Below are 15,900 nucleotides of genomic sequence, written 5' to 3'. Positions count from 1 at the left end.
TTCCACCAGACTTACCTTGTGGGGAGTTGAATAGCCCAAACAACTCCACGTACTGTGCATATAAAGATGGTGCCTTCTTGGACGAGGCAGCAGTGAGTACCTTCTCAGGGGTGATGGGAGTTGCAAATAAGCCCAAGCCCCCTCGAAGCAAGCGTAGAGCTAAGAGTAGGAAGAGTGTCCCGACCTCCCAATCATAGTCGCTATGGGGTGGACGCAGCGACTCCTTTTCTTGTTAGCTACCCTGATGGCCCTGATATGTGTGTCTGTTAATGTCAGGAGCATCAGGGAGACACAAAAAAGATTTGATGTACTAAACTATCTAGCTAACTTGAAAGCAGATCTCATCTTTCTGCAGGAGTGTGGTATTTCGTCGAGCCATGATTATAGGGACCTGAAGGAGAGTTGGACCCTGGAGGACTCCTTCTGGTCGGGCTCCAACATAGCCAGAGCCGACGGAGTAGGTATCCTGTTTAAAAACCCTTTTATTACCTCCCGCAGCAGCAGGGAGGTAGAACCTGGTAGAATTCTGAGCGTGGATGTGACATACAACAACACTCCCCTCAGACTGGTCAATGTCTACGCACCCACTAACCAAAACGAAAGAGTTCAATTTTTTCCACAGCTGCGTCCACTCCTGCTGGGGAACGTACCCGTCATCGTGTCAGGTGACTTCAATTGTGCTCTGAGGGACGTAGACCGGAGCAGGCCACGCAACGACCGCTCTAGTAGAGTTTTGTCCTCCGTAATATCTGATTTCTCCCTGTGTGATGCAGGTAAGGACCTGGTGCCTCCCTTTACCTGGGTGAGCTCATCTGGGACCTCCTTCTCCCGTATAGATCTCGTCCTGCATACCAGCTCCCTTACGAAGACGGCAGTAGACACCCAGGCCGTCTTCTTCTCTGACCATAGGCTCCTGCAGGTAACATTGCAGGTCCCTCAGACCTCCCAGATGGGGTCAGGGGTCTGGAAATTAAACACCTCCTTACTCGATGACCCCTCCATAGCTGCAGCCTATAAGAGCAGGCTTGTTGAGTGGACCACTTTGCGTGACCTATTCAACTCCCCTATAGAGTGGTGGGAGATGGTCAAAATCAGAACTAAGGGTTATTTCATAGCAGCAGGCAAGAGGAAAGCAAAAGAAAGGAGAGCCAAATATAAATACCTGAATGCTGCCCTCCAGCGTCTGAGCCTGCTTCAGCTTCGGGGGTTCCCTGTAAGCGACGAGATAGCCCAGACCAAGCTAGATCTTTCAGTGCTTTGTAGGGAGGAACAACGAAAGGTCATGCACAATGCAAAAGTGCAAAAAATGGAGGAAGACGAAAAGTGTACTCGCTTCTTCTTCCAGAAAACGAGGGAGAAGCGGCACTTGATGTCCTCCATGCTCGACAGCAGGGGGAGGATAGTAGAGGATAGTGAGGGAGTGAAAAAAGTGGTAGAGAACTTCTATAGGGACCTGTAAAACATCAAAGCTACAGATGACACCCTGATAGAGTGGTTCCTGAGCCAGTTGGAGCCTGACTCAGTGCGGGACGACGAGGAGGAGGAGAAGGACCCAGAACTCACGCTGGAGGAGCTCACCCAGGCGGTTAAGACCATGAACACCGGTAAGACGCCAGGTCCAGATGGCATCCCGGGTGAGTATTACCATCTTTTTTGGGACACGCTAAAAGTCCATTTAGCGGAGGTCTACAGAGCGGTCTACAGGGAGAAGCGGTTGGGCCCTTCTATGCGGGAGAGTGTAATTACTCTCCTTCATAAGAAAGGGGAAGTTAAAGATCTACGGAATTGGCGCCCAATCAGCCTCCTTTGCGTGGATTACAAGATACTAGCCAAAGCTCTGATGCTCCGGCTACAAGTACACCTCCCTTTGGTCATTGGCCCCGACCAGGCTTGTGGCGTCCCAGGGAGGTCCATCACGGGTATTTTAATGTTAACAAGGGACATTCTGGCTTATTCTAGAGAACGGAACCATCCCCTCTGCCTGTTCAACCTTGACCAGGAGAAGGCGTTCGATAGGGTAAGCCATGAATATATGTACAAAGTGATGGACCAGATGAAATTCGCTCCTGGACTTAGGGAGTGGGTTAAAACCATATATACAAACATTAGTACCCGAGTCTTGGTGAACAGGCACCTGACTGGTAAAATATCTATCCAGTCAGGGGTCAGACAGGGTTGCCCACTATCCCCACTGCTATATGTCGTGTGCATTGAACCCCTCCTGCAGGCAATTCGTAGGGATACCAATATAACTGGTTTCCAGCTGCCTGGATCCAACGGGGTCCAGGTCAAAACAACAGCATATATGGACGATGTGTCACTCATTTGCACCAACACATCGTCGGTACCTCGGATTAGTAATATCCTTGAGAAGTACTGCACGGCGACCGGGGCAGTGATTAATAAGTCCAAGAGCGAAGTCTACGTGTCTAAAAATTGGCAGGTAGATAGGGAACTGTCGGACATGTACCCTGTCAAAAAGGACAAAATCAAGATTCTGGGCCTCATTTTCGAGAACAATAGCTCGGGGGCCCAGAGCTGGACGGCGGCCATTAACCAGGTCCGTAAAAAGATTGGCGGATGGAGCACAAGATCCTTAACAATGACGGGTAGAGTATTAATAACCAAGTCTATACTGTTCCCCATCCTCTCTTATGTAGGAAAAATCTTTCCCCCAGACAGGACCACCAAAAAAGTGGTGGACCGCATTATCCACCGCTTTATCTGGGGCAGCAAGATGGAGAGGGTAAAACGAGCCACTCTGAGTAAAGCCGACAAGAAGGGAGGTAAGGGGGTCCCGGACGTTGTGCAGCTCACCCGAGTGCAGGGGCTCACGCAAACTATCAAGAACATCCAGGCCCTGGACAGGAAGGTATGTTACATGAATCGTTTCTATTTTGCCACCTGTCTCAGGGCCTTGGGCCTCTGCACTATTGATAACACCGTGCCGTACTCCTGGGACCCCCCATTGTATTATAGAACCTTAAGGGACACTATATATAAATTGGGCTTAGATAAAGCAAAATTGGCCTCCTGGGAATACAAGGCTGTAACTAAATATCTTGCCGGTTCCCAGGAAATTGAAAAAGTAGCTACTTTCTCCCTCACCCAAAGCCAAAAAATCTGGGAGAATGTGTCTCACAGCTGCCTCAGTAATGTCCAGAAGGATATAGCATGGAACACCGTCCACAGTGCACTCCCCACTCGAGCGTTCATGTTCAGGAGGGGACTAGCCCAAGTAGAAACATGCCCCTATGCAAAGTGCCGCAAGAGAGAAACACCAGCCCATATCTTCTGGGAGTGTGATGTGGCTGGCAGTGTCTGGCTCTCTGTCTCTGTCTTCCTAAACAGGTTTGCTGACACGGCCAAGATGACCGCTGAGACTGTGCTCTATGGGCCTGCGGGAGGAATCACTACCAGCACAGCTAAGTGCGTTTGGCGTGTCATCAATGTTGTCAAGCAGATCCTGTGGGAAGGCCGTAACGTCTGTGTCTATCACAAGCAGGAGCTAGACACTATCACCACGACCAGAAGGGCACAAACTCTTATCAAGGACTTTGTAATTCTGGACATCCGGACCCTCGGGAAGGACAAGGCCTGCGCGGAGTGGAGGATCGCCGGACTTCAGGACGTGAAGATGGAATAAAGGAAAAAACTGGAACCGCTAGCTCCTAGGAGCGGGACTACGGGGCACCGCTAAGCCTTTTATTTATTTTGTCATGCCAGCATTCCGCCCTTTTTAGCTGGCATGACCGTTTTTCAACGGTGCCCTGGTTTTATGTAGTCTTTTTGTTTCAGTTTTATGGACCTTTGATTTAATTTGAATGTTTTATTTGATTTTGTTTTGTTTTGTTTTATGTATCTTTAAGATTTTTAATGTAAACTATTAAAAGTTACATTTTAAGTGTTTTAAAATTTTAGAATTTTAACTCACTGTTTATACACTGTCCCTTTTCCCCTGTCCCTGTTTTAGATCTAGGTTTATGTTCACTTTTTTAGAGAGCACTCCCCGGCCCTCACAAGCACTGGTTTTTTATAGATGGTTCTTTTTTTCCAGTCACTTTTAAAACAGCACAGGTTTTTTTCATGTTGATTTTAATCTGTGTCTGTTTTAACCATGTACAAAGCACAATTGTCTTGGTGTTTTTAAATGTATTTTAAATGCTTTTAAAACAAAATGTATGTCTGTATGCATGAATGTCATCTTTAAAAGAAATGTAAAATGAATGAAAAAACGAATGGGTGTAAATGTAAAAAATGTAAAATCTCAATAAAAGAGTATTAATATCTGATACGTCCCCTATCAGGGGACCATATATTAAATTGATTTTTGGAATCGGGAGATGGAACAGGGGCTTGCTCCGTCCACTCCACGCATCGGCCCGGTATTGCAGTACCTCCGGGAACGGTGCACACCTTTCTCTAACGTTGGTCAAAGTCAGATCTGGAACTCTCCTGTGAGCATTTTGTCTACCCCTGCTGGAGGGAGAGTGCCAGTGTTGATGCAAGTTTTCCCGCCGTTTTACTTCTTTTTTTTTTCTTTCTCTCTTTCTTTCTTTCTCTCTTTCTTTCTCTCTTTCTCTCTTTCTTTCTCTCTTTCTTTCTTGCTGTCTTTCTTTCTTTTATTCACATGTGGTGATGATGTAGACAGCAGCAGGTTGTTTCCTGGGAGCATGCAGCTAACCAGACAAGTGTGGTGGAACATGTCCCTATGCCAGGACCTTCTTAGCAAGCCAGCCAGCCAGCGAGGCACAGTTGTAGTTACCCAAGGCACCTTGCACAGCATAGCAGCTTGGCATGACTATTTGTAAGACGCACTCCGCCAGTTTATGTTTTGTTTTTGGTGTTATGTGTGTGTTTTTGCTTTGTTTTGTTTTCTCCTGCTTAAATTGCACATTTCCCCTCTGGAAGCAGCAGCCCGTTTTTTGGGGGTCTGCTTGTGCTTGGAATTTTGCACCCACCTTTGAATCCCCCTGTGCCGTCCGGGCTGGGGGGCCCCGGGCAAGGGCCAAGTCGCCATCGCTTCTCGGCCTTTTGGCTAAGATCAAGTGTAGTATCTGTTCTTATCAGTTTAATATCTGATACGTCCCCTATCAGGGGACCATATATTAAATTGATTTTTGGAATCGGGAGATGGCACAGGGGCTTGCTCCGTCCACTCCACGCATCGGCCCGGTATTGCAGTACCTCCGGGAACGGTGCACACCTTTCTCTAACGTTGGTCAAAGTCAGATCTGGATCTCTCCTGTGAGCATTTTGTCTACCCCTGCTGGAGGGAGAGTGCCAGTGTTGATGCAAGTTTTCCCGCCGTTTTACTTCTTTTTTTTTCTTTCTCTCTTTCTTTCTTTCTCTCTTTCTTTCTCTCTTTCTCTCTTTCTTTCTCTCTTTCTTTCTTGCTGTCTTTCTTTCTTTTATTCACATGTGGTGATGATGTAGGCAGCAGCAGGTTGTTTCCTGGGAGCATGCAGCTAACCAGACAAGTGTGGTGGAACATGTCCCTATGCCAGGACCTTCTTAGCAAGCCAGCCAGCCAGCGAGGCACAGTTGTAGTTACCCAAGGCACCTTGCACAGCATAGCAGCTTGGCATGACTATTTGTAAGACGCACTCCGCCAGTTTATGTTTTGTTTTTGGTGTTATGTGTGTGTTTTTGCTTTGTTTTGTTTTCTCCTGCTTAAATTGCACATTTCCCCTCTGGAAGCAGCAACCCGTTTATTGGGGGTCTGCTTGTGCTTGAAATTTTGCACCCACCTTTGAATCCCCCTGTGCCGTCCGGGCTGGGGGGCCCCGGGCAAGGGCCAAGTCCCCATCGCTTCTCGGCCTTTTGGCTAAGATCAAGTGTAGTATCTGTTCTTATCAGTTTAATATCTGATACGTCCCCTATCAGGGGACCATATATTAAATTGATTTTTGGAATCGGGAGATGGAACAGGGGCTTGCTCCGTCCACTCCACGCATCGGCCCGGTATTGCAGTACCTCCGGGAACGGTGCACACCTTTCTCTAACGTTGGTCAAAGTCAGATCTGGATCTCTCCTGTGAGCATTTTGTCTACCCCTGCTGGAGGGAGAGTGCCAGTGTTGATGCAAGTTTTCCCGCCGTTTTACTTCTTTTTTTTTTCTTTCTCTCTTTCTTTCTTTCTCTCTTTCTTTCTCTCTTTCTCTCTTTCTTTCTCTCTTTCTTTCTTGCTGTCTTTCTTTCTTTTATTCACATGTGGTGATGATGTAGACAGCAGCAGGTTGTTTCCTGGGAGCATGCAGCTAACCAGACAAGTGTGGTGGAACATGTCCCTATGCCCTAAGGGTTATTTCATAGCAGCAGGCAAGAGGAAAGCAAAAGAAAGGAGAGCCAAATATAAATACCTGAATGCTGCCCTCCAGCATCTGAGCCTGCTTCAGCTTCGGGGGTTCCCTGTAAGCGACGAGATAGCCCAGACCAAGCTAGATCTTTCAGTGCTTTGTAGGGAGGAACAACGAAAGGTCATGCACAATGCAAAAGTGCAAAAAATGGAGGAAGACGAAAAGTGTACTCGCTTCTTCTTCCAGAAAACGAGGGAGAAGCGGCACTTGATGTCCTCCATGCTCGACAGCAGGGGGAGGATAGTAGAGGATAGTGAGGGAGTGAAAAAAGTGGTAGAGAACTTCTATAGGGACCTGTATAACATCAAAGCTACAGATGACACCCTGATAGAGTGGTTCCTGAGCCAGTTGGAGCCTGACTCAGTGCGGGACGACGAGGAGGAGGAGAAGGACCCAGAACTCACGCTGGAGGAGCTCACCCAGGCGGTTAAGACCATGAACACCGGTAAGACGCCAGGTCCAGATGGCATCCCGGGTGAGTATTACCATCTTTTTTGGGACACGCTAAAAGTCCATTTAGCGGAGGTCTACAGAGCGGTCTACAGGGAGAAGCGGTTGGGCCCTTCTATGCGGGAGAGTGTAATTACTCTCCTTCATAAGAAAGGGGAAGTTAAAGATCTACGGAATTGGCGCCCAATCAGCCTCCTTTGCGTGGATTACAAGATACTAGCCAAAGCTCTGATGCTCCGGCTACAAGTACACCTCCCTTTGGTCATTGGCCCCGACCAGGCTTGTGGCGTCCCAGGGAGGTCCATCACGGATATTTTAATGTTAACAAGGGACATTCTGGCTTATTCTAGAGAACGGAACCATCCCCTCTGCCTGTTCAACCTTGACCAGGAGAAGGCGTTCGATAGGGTAAGCCATGAATATATGTACAAAGTGATGGACCAGATGAAATTCGCTCCTGGACTTAGGGAGTGGGTTAAAACCATATATACAAACATTAGTACCCGAGTCTTGGTGAACAGGCACCTGACTGGTAAAATATCTATCCAGTCAGGGGTCAGACAGGGTTGCCCACTATCCCCACTGCTATATGTCGTGTGCATTGAACCCCTCCTGCAGGCAATTCGTAGGGATACCAATATAACTGGTTTCCAGCTGCCTGGATCCAACGGGGTCCAGGTCAAAACAACAGCATATATGGACGATGTGTCACTCATTTGCACCAACACATCGTCGGTACCTCGGATTAGTAATATCCTTGAGAAGTACTGCACGGCGACCGGGGCAGTGATTAATAAGTCCAAGAGCGAAGTCTACGTGTCTAAAAATTGGCAGGTAGATAGGGAACTGTCGGACATGTACCCTGTCAAAAAGGACAAAATCAAGATTCTGGGCCTCATTTTCGAGAACAATAGCTCGGGGGCCCAGAGCTGGACGGCGGCCATTAACCAGGTCCGTAAAAAGATTGGCGGATGGAGCACAAGATCCTTAACAATGACGGGTAGAGTATTAATAACCAAGTCTATACTGTTCCCCATCCTCTCTTATGTAGGAAAAATCTTTCCCCCAGACAGGACCACCAAAAAAGTGGTGGACCGCATTATCCACCGCTTTATCTGGGGCAGCAAGATGGAGAGGGTAAAACGAGCCACTCTGAGTAAAGCCGACAAGAAGGGAGGTAAGGGGGTCCCGGACGTTGTGCAGCTCACCCGAGTGCAGGGGCTCACGCAAACTATCAAGAACATCCAGGCCCTGGACAGGAAGGTATGTTACATGAATCGTTTCTATTTTGCCACCTGTCTCAGGGCCTTGGGCCTCTGCACTATTGATAACACCGTGCCGTACTCCTGGGACCCCCCATTGTATTATAGAACCTTAAGGGACACTATATATAAATTGGGCTTAGATAAAGCAAAATTGGCCTCCTGGGAATACAAGGCTGTAACTAAATATCTTGCCGGTTCCCAGGAAATTGAAAAAGTAGCTACTTTCTCCCTCACCCAAAGCCAAAAAATCTGGGAGAATGTGTCTCACAGCTGCCTCAGTAATGTCCAGAAGGATATAGCATGGAACACCGTCCACAGTGCACTCCCCACTCGAGCGTTCATGTTCAGGAGGGGACTAGCCCAAGTAGAAACATGCCCCTATGCAAAGTGCCGCAAGAGAGAAACACCAGCCCATATCTTCTGGGAGTGTGATGTGGCTGGCAGTGTCTGGCTCTCTGTCTCTGTCTTCCTAAACAGGTTTGCTGACACGGCCAAGATGACCGCTGAGACTGTGCTCTATGGGCCTGCGGGAGGAATCACTACCAGCACAGCTAAGTGCGTTTGGCGTGTCATCAATGTTGTCAAGCAGATCCTGTGGGAAGGCCGTAACGTCTGTGTCTATCACAAGCAGGAGCTAGACACTATCACCACGACCAGAAGGGCACAAACTCTTATCAAGGACTTTGTAATTCTGGACATCCGGACCCTCGGGAAGGACAAGGCCTGCGCGGAGTGGAGGATCGCCGGACTTCAGGACGTGAAGATGGAATAAAGGAAAAAACTGGAACCGCTAGCTCCTAGGAGCGGGACTACGGGGCACCGCTAAGCCTTTTATTTATTTTGTCATGCCAGCATTCCGCCCTTTTTAGCTGGCATGACCGTTTTTCAACGGTGCCCTGGTTTTATGTAGTCTTTTTGTTTCAGTTTTATGCACCTTTGATTTAATTTGAATGTTTTATTTGATTTTGTTTTGTTTTGTTTTATGTATCTTTAAGATTTTTAATGTAAACTATTAAAAGTTACATTTTAAGTGTTTTAAAATTTTAGAATTTTAACTCACTGTTTATACACTGTCCCTTTTCCCCTGTCCCTGTTTTAGATCTAGGTTTATGTTCACTTTTTTAGAGAGCACTCCCCGGCCCTCACAAGCACTGGTTTTTTATAGATGGTTCTTTTTTTCCAGTCACTTTTAAAACAGCACAGGTTTTTTTCATGTTGATTTTAATCTGTGTCTGTTTTAACCATGTACAAAGCACAATTGTCTTGGTGTTTTTAAATGTATTTTAAATGCTTTTAAAACAAAATGTATGTCTGTATGCATGAATGTCATCTTTAAAAGAAATGTAAAATGAATGAAAAAACGAATGGGTGTAAATGTAAAAAATGTAAAATCTCAATAAAAGAGTATTAATATCTGATACGTCCCCTATCAGGGGACCATATATTAAATTGATTTTTGGAATCGGGAGATGGAACAGGGGCTTGCTCCGTCCACTCCACGCATCGGCCCGGTATTGCAGTACCTCCGGGAATGGTGCACACCTTTCTCTAACGTTGGTCAAAGTCAGATCTGGATCTCTCCTGTGAGCATTTTGTCTACCCCTGCTGGAGGGAGAGTGCCAGTGTTGATGCAAGTTTTCCCGCCGTTTTACTTCTTTTTTTTTTCTTTCTCTCTTTCTTTCTTTCTCTCTTTCTTTCTCTCTTTCTCTCTTTCTTTCTCTCTTTCTTTCTTGCTGTCTTTCTTTCTTTTATTCACATGTGGTGATGATGTAGACAGCAGCAGGTTGTTTCCTGGGAGCATGCAGCTAACCAGACAAGTGTGGTGGAACATGTCCCTATGCCAGGACCTTCTTAGCAAGCCAGCCAGCCAGCGAGGCACAGTTGTAGTTACCCAAGGCACCTTGCACAGCATAGCAGCTTGGCATGACTATTTGTAAGACGCACTCCGCCAGTTTATGTTTTGTTTTTGGTGTTATGTGTGTGTTTTTGCTTTGTTTTGTTTTCTCCTGCTTAAATTGCACATTTCCCCTCTGGAAGCAGCAGCCCGTTTTTTTGGGGTCTGTTTGTGCTTGAAATTTTGCACCCACCTTTGAATCCCCCTGTGCCGTCCGGGCTGGGGGGCCCCGAGCAAGGGCCAAGTCGCCATCGCTTCTCGGCCTTTTGGCTAAGATCAAGTGTAGTATCTGTTCTTATCAGTTTAATATCTGATACTCTGGCTTCTCTTCAGTTCGAATAAATCTTTCTAAGACTAAGGCTTAGAGGGTAGTGGCATTGCCCGCTCCCTCCGAGGGTCTGTGAGAGGTTTGTTCGAGTGAGGAGGAACAGAATTTGTTTTATTTTTGACTGGCTTTCTTCAGCTCGGCAACTTTTTGGAAGACTAATGCTCAGTCTGGTTTTGGCTTGCCCAATCCAAACCGAGGGTCTTTCAAGATTTTGTTGACTGTTGAGTGCAGTTTTTTCTTTTTCAGCGCCCCCTACTCCGCCAGGGAAGGACACCGTTCACCTGGGGAGGGGGTCCCTCTTGCGAGGCGACCATCTCCTCAGGGACTAAAGTAATAGTTCCTTCAACTGCCCAGATTTGCTGCTTACGTTGTTTCTTTTCCGTAGAGAGAGACAACCCGGACGTCCAGAGGCTTCTCCCACCCCAATCGGAGGAGCCAGCTGAAGGATGGCGTTCCGGCCAACCCAGGAGACCAGGAGGCACAATGCGGTGCGCTTCACAAGAAACAAGCAAGATGAAACGGAACCAGGACTGACGAGACTGGAGTTCAGCCGGACCATTCTTCAGAGGGGTATGGGTTTTTCCCCTTCTGACTTGAATTGTTTGGTGAAATTGCCAGGGCTTAAGGAAGTGTTTGAGGTCAGTTTTAGGAACCCCCAAAAGTTACAAGAAATGTGGTCCTTTTGGGGGGAGAATAAATATCTCGCTCCATACAAAGAATTTTGTGTGGATGCACTGACAGACAGAGAAATGAAAGTTGTTACTGTCCAATTTTTCAATGAGGCTGTTAGCGACTATGATATTACAACATGGCTTAACCGCTATGGGAGGGTGTCATCAGAAGGGAGGAAAATTACAGATGAAGATGGGGTTTGGACAGGAGCCAGAAAGTGGCTGGTACGCCTTAATGTTGATCCATCGGGCATTGGAGGCGTCCGCCACATTCCAAACTCCATAGTGTTAGGGCCCAACAGAGGGCTGGTATTCTATAATGGGATGCCAAAACTCTGCAGGAAATGTGGGGAATTAGGACACCTGGCGGCCGCGTGTACTGTAGTCAAGTGCAGGAACTGCGGCGCCCCCCACGAGACCAGCCACTGCAGAGAAGAGAGGCAGTGCAATTTGTGTGGAAAGAAGGGGCACCTGTTTAAGGACTGCCCCTCTTCCTATGCCAACATGGCCAGAGCCAGCAAGGCAAACACGAACAAGCCTAGGCCTGAGCAGGAAGAGGGAGCAAGTAACAAAGATCAGTCCACATCACCACCAACAGTATCCAAGACCCAGACTCCAGCATCACCATCATCACCAGCACCCCCCTCACCCCCCCGCCCCCGAGACATGTCCCGTTTTACGAGGACCCCTTCCCCCAGCCCAGAGAGAGAGTACAACAGCCACTCCACTAGCTCCTCCAGTAGCTCCTCTGATGCAGAACACGAGGCAGGGAGGGAGCCCGGACCCAGCAGCGGCCCCCCCCTGAGTAGGGCCCTCTCAGCGCCAGCACTCCCCCTCGGCTCTCGTTATGACGCCATAAGGATTGAGTCCGTGGGGGAGGAAAGCGAAAGCGACAGTGAAAGTGAGAGTGAGAAGGAGGGGAAGGGAGTGAAGAACCAGCAGAGGGTGGGGAAAAGAAAGGGTAGAGACGAGGGGGGGAAAAGAAAGAAGATCAGGATCAAAGACAGCAAGTTGCAGGTGGCCCCCATAGATCCAAAACCAGCTAATGTCCACACAAAGTCCCCAGTCTTGCCCTCGCAGGCAGAGACGGAGGCGAGTGGGACGGCTACACTGCCGCCTAGTGGGCAGGTAGCAGCCAGCCAGGGCATCCCCAGCCAGCCTTCCCAGTTGTTGGCACAAACCCTAGCACACCTCGCAGAAGAGGTGTTCACTAATGCACCGAGGGAGAGGTCGGGGTCAACACCTTCCCTGACCAGCAGTACCTCGGTAGCAATGACCCTCTTCAAGCGAAGGGCCTCCCTTCAAAGCATCCTTGACCCCCTCCCTTGTATGGGCAAAACCAGGGGCCCCCTAGAGGTCCTCCTAGATACAGCACTGGAGGACATGGGAATACCCCTGGACGCGGTAAGCCAGAAGTCTGCTAACAGCTCCAATTCAACAGACGGTAACAGCCAAAGAATGCTGTCTGTCATAACCCCCCCCCCAGGACAAAGCTGACCCACACGTTCCGAGGGGCCCTGAGCAAGTTCCACCAGACTTACCTTGTGGGGAGTTGAATAGCCCCAACAACTCCACGTACTGTGCATATAAAGACGGTGCCTTCTTGGACGAGGCAGCAGTGAGTACCTTCTCAGGGGTGATGGGAGTTGCAAATAAGCCCAAGCCCCCTCGAAGCAAGCGTAGAGCTAAGAGTAGGAAGAGTGTCCCGACCTCCCAATCATAGTCGCTATGGGGTGGACGCAGCGACTCCTTTTCTTGTTAGCTACCCTGATGGCCCTGATATGTGTGTCTGTTAATGTCAGGAGCATCAGGGAGACACAAAAAAGATTTGATGTACTAAACTATCTAGCTAACTTGAAAGCAGATCTCATCTTTCTGCAGGAGTGTGGTATTTCGTCGAGCCCTGATTATAGGGACCTGAAGGAGAGTTGGACCCTGGGGGACTCCTTCTGGTCGGGCTCCAACATAGCCAGAGCCGACGGAGTAGGTATCCTGTTTAAAAACCCATTTATTACCTCCCGCAGCAGCAGGGAGGTAGAACCTGGTAGAATTCTGAGCGTGGATGTGACATACAACAACACTCCCCTCAGACTGGTCAATGTCTACGCACCCACTAACCAAAACGAAAGAGTTCAATTTTTTCCACAGCTGCGTCCACTCCTGCTGGGGAACGTACCCGTCATCGTGTCAGGTGACTTCAATTGTGCTCTGAGGGACGTAGACCGGAGCAGGCCACGCAACGACCGCTCTAGTAGAGTTTTGTCCTCCGTAATATCTGATTTCTCCCTGTGTGATGCAGGTAAGGACCTGGTGCCTCCCTTTACCTGGGTGAGCTCATCTGGGACCTCCTTCTCCCGTATAGATCTCGTCCTGCATACCAGCTCCCTTACGAAGACGGCAGTAGACACCCAGGCCGTCTTCTTCTCTGACCATAGGCTCCTGCAGGTAACATTGCAGGTCCCTCAGACCTCCCAGATGGGGTCAGGGGTCTGGAAATTAAACACCTCCTTACTCGATGACCCCTCCATAGCTGCAGCCTATAAGAGCAGGCTTGTTGAGTGGACCACTTTGCGTGACCTATTCAACTCCCCTATAGAGTGGTGGGAGATGGTCAAAATGAGAACTAAGGGTTATTTCATAGCAGCAGGCAAGAGGAAAGCAAAAGAAAGGAGGGCCAAATATAAATACCTGAATGCTGCCCTCCAGCGTCTGAGCCTGCTTCAGCTTCGGGGGTTCCCTGTAAGCGACGAGATAGCCCAGACCAAGCTAGATCTTTCAGTGCTTTGTAGGGAGGAACAACGAAAGGTCATGCACAATGCAAAAGTGCAAAAAATGGAGGAAGACGAAAAGTGTACTCGCTTCTTCTTCCAGAAAACGAGGGAGAAGCGGCACTTGATGTCCTCCATGCTCGACAGCAGGGGGAGGATAGTAGAGGATAGTGAGGGAGTGAAAAAAGTGGTAGAGAACTTCTATAGGGACCTGTATAACATCAAAGCTACAGATGACACCCTGATAGAGTGGTTCCTGAGCCAGTTGGAGCCTGACTCAGTGCGGGACGACGAGGAGGAGGAGAAGGACCCAGAACTCACGCTGGAGGAGCTCACCCAGGCGGTTAAGACCATGAACACCGGTAAGACGCCAGGTCCAGATGGCATCCCGGGTGAGTATTACCATCTTTTTTGGGACACGCTAAAAGTCCATTTAGCGGAGGTCTACAGAGCGGTCTACAGGGAGAAGCGGTTGGGCCCTTCTATGCGGGAGAGTGTAATTACTCTCCTTCATAAGAAAGGGGAAGTTAAAGATCTACGGAATTGGCGCCCAATCAGCCTCCTTTGCGTGGATTACAAGATACTAGCCAAAGCTCTGATGCTCCGGCTACAAGTACACCTCCCTTTGGTCATTGGCCCTGACCAGGCTTGTGGCGTCCCAGGGAGGTCCATCACGGATATTTTAATGTTAACAAGGGACATTCTGGCTTATTCTAGAGAACGGAACCATCCCCTCTGCCTGTTCAACCTTGACCAGGAGAAGGCGTTCGATAGGGTAAGCCATGAATATATGTACAAAGTGATGGACCAGATGAAATTCGCTCCTGGACTTAGGGAGTGGGTTAAAACCATATATACAAACATTAGTACCCGAGTCTTGGTGAACAGGCACCTGACTGGTAAAATATCTATCCAGTCAGGGGTCAGACAGGGTTGCCCACTATCCCCACTGCTATATGTCGTGTGCATTGAACCCCTCCTGCAGGCAATTCGTAGGGATACCAATATAACTGGTTTCCAGCTGCCTGGATCCAACGGGGTCCAGGTCAAAACAACAGCATATATGGACGATGTGTCACTCATTTGCACCAACACATCGTCGGTACCTCGGATTAGTAATATCCTTGAGAAGTACTGCACGGCGACCGGGGCAGTGATTAATAAGTCCAAGAGCGAAGTCTACGTGTCTAAAAATTGGCAGGTAGATAGGGAACTGTCGGACATGTACCCTGTCAAAAAGGACAAAATCAAGATTCTGGGCCTCATTTTCGAGAACAATAGCTCGGGGGCCCAGAGCTGGACGGCGGCCATTAACCAGGTCCGTAAAAAGATTGGCGGATGGAGCACAAGATCCTTAACAATGACGGGTAGAGTATTAATAACCAAGTCTATACTGTTCCCCATCCTCTCTTATGTAGGAAAAATCTTTCCCCCAGACAGGACCACCAAAAAAGTGGTGGACCGCATTATCCACCGCTTTATCTGGGGCAGCAAGATGGAGAGGGTAAAGCGAGCCACTCTGAGTAAAGCCGACAAGAAGGGAGGTAAGGGGGTCCCGGACGTTGTGCAGCTCACCCGAGTGCAGGGGCTCACGCAAACTATCAAGAACATCCAGGCCCTGGACAGGAAGGTATGTTACATGAATCGTTTCTATTTTGCCACCTGTCTCAGGGCCTTGGGCCTCTGCACTATTGATAACACCGTGCCGTACTCCTGGGACCCCCCATTGTATTATAGAACCTTAAGGGACACTATATATAAATTGGGCTTAGATAAAGCAAAATTGGCCTCCTGGGAATACAAGGCTGTAACTAAATATCTTGCCGGTTCCCAGGAAATTGAAAAAGTAGCTACTTTCTCCCTCACCCAAAGCCAAAAAATCTGGGAGAATGTGTCTCACAGCTGCCTCAGTAATGTCCAGAAGGATATAGCATGGAACACCGTCCACAGTGCACTCCCCACTCGAGCGTTCATGTTCAGGAGGGGACTAGCCCAAGTAGAAACATGCCCCTATGCAAAGTGCCGCAAGAGAGAAACACCAGCCCATATCTTCTGGGAGTGTGATGTGGCTGGCAGTGTCTGGCTCTCTGTCTCTGTCTTCCTAAACAGGTTTGCTGACACGGCCAAGATGACCGCTGAGACTGTGCTCTATGGGCCTGCGGGAGGA

The 15,900-nt window shown here is 48.6% G+C and overlaps 2 non-coding genes and 3 pseudogenes across 2 annotated transcripts; all 5 read left to right on the top strand.

Annotated features, from left to right (window-relative positions):
* The first annotated feature begins 4,264 nt into the window (after window positions 1–4,264).
* LOC131738664 (U2 spliceosomal RNA) lies at window positions 4,265–4,419 on the top strand (annotated as a pseudogene).
* Window positions 4,420–5,018: 599 nt separating this feature from the next.
* LOC131739252 (U2 spliceosomal RNA) lies at window positions 5,019–5,209 on the top strand. The gene has a single exon (XR_009330420.1). It is a non-coding gene; the product is annotated as a U2 spliceosomal RNA (small nuclear RNA).
* Window positions 5,210–5,807: 598 nt separating this feature from the next.
* Window positions 5,808–5,998, top strand: LOC131739186 (U2 spliceosomal RNA). The gene has a single exon (XR_009330353.1). It is a non-coding gene; the product is annotated as a U2 spliceosomal RNA (small nuclear RNA).
* Window positions 5,999–9,462: 3,464 nt separating this feature from the next.
* Window positions 9,463–9,617, top strand: LOC131738751 (U2 spliceosomal RNA; annotated as a pseudogene).
* A 599-nt stretch (window positions 9,618–10,216) lies between these two features.
* On the top strand, window positions 10,217–10,314 carry LOC131738564 (U2 spliceosomal RNA; annotated as a pseudogene).
* The last annotated feature ends 5,586 nt before the right edge of the window (window positions 10,315–15,900 follow it).

Source organism: Acipenser ruthenus, chromosome 10, assembly GCF_902713425.1.
Source record: "Acipenser ruthenus chromosome 10, fAciRut3.2 maternal haplotype, whole genome shotgun sequence".
Taxonomy (NCBI): domain Eukaryota; kingdom Metazoa; phylum Chordata; class Actinopteri; order Acipenseriformes; family Acipenseridae; genus Acipenser; species Acipenser ruthenus.
The sequence above is the reverse complement of the archived record's forward strand: the minus strand, read 5'-3'. Positions and strand labels throughout refer to the sequence as shown.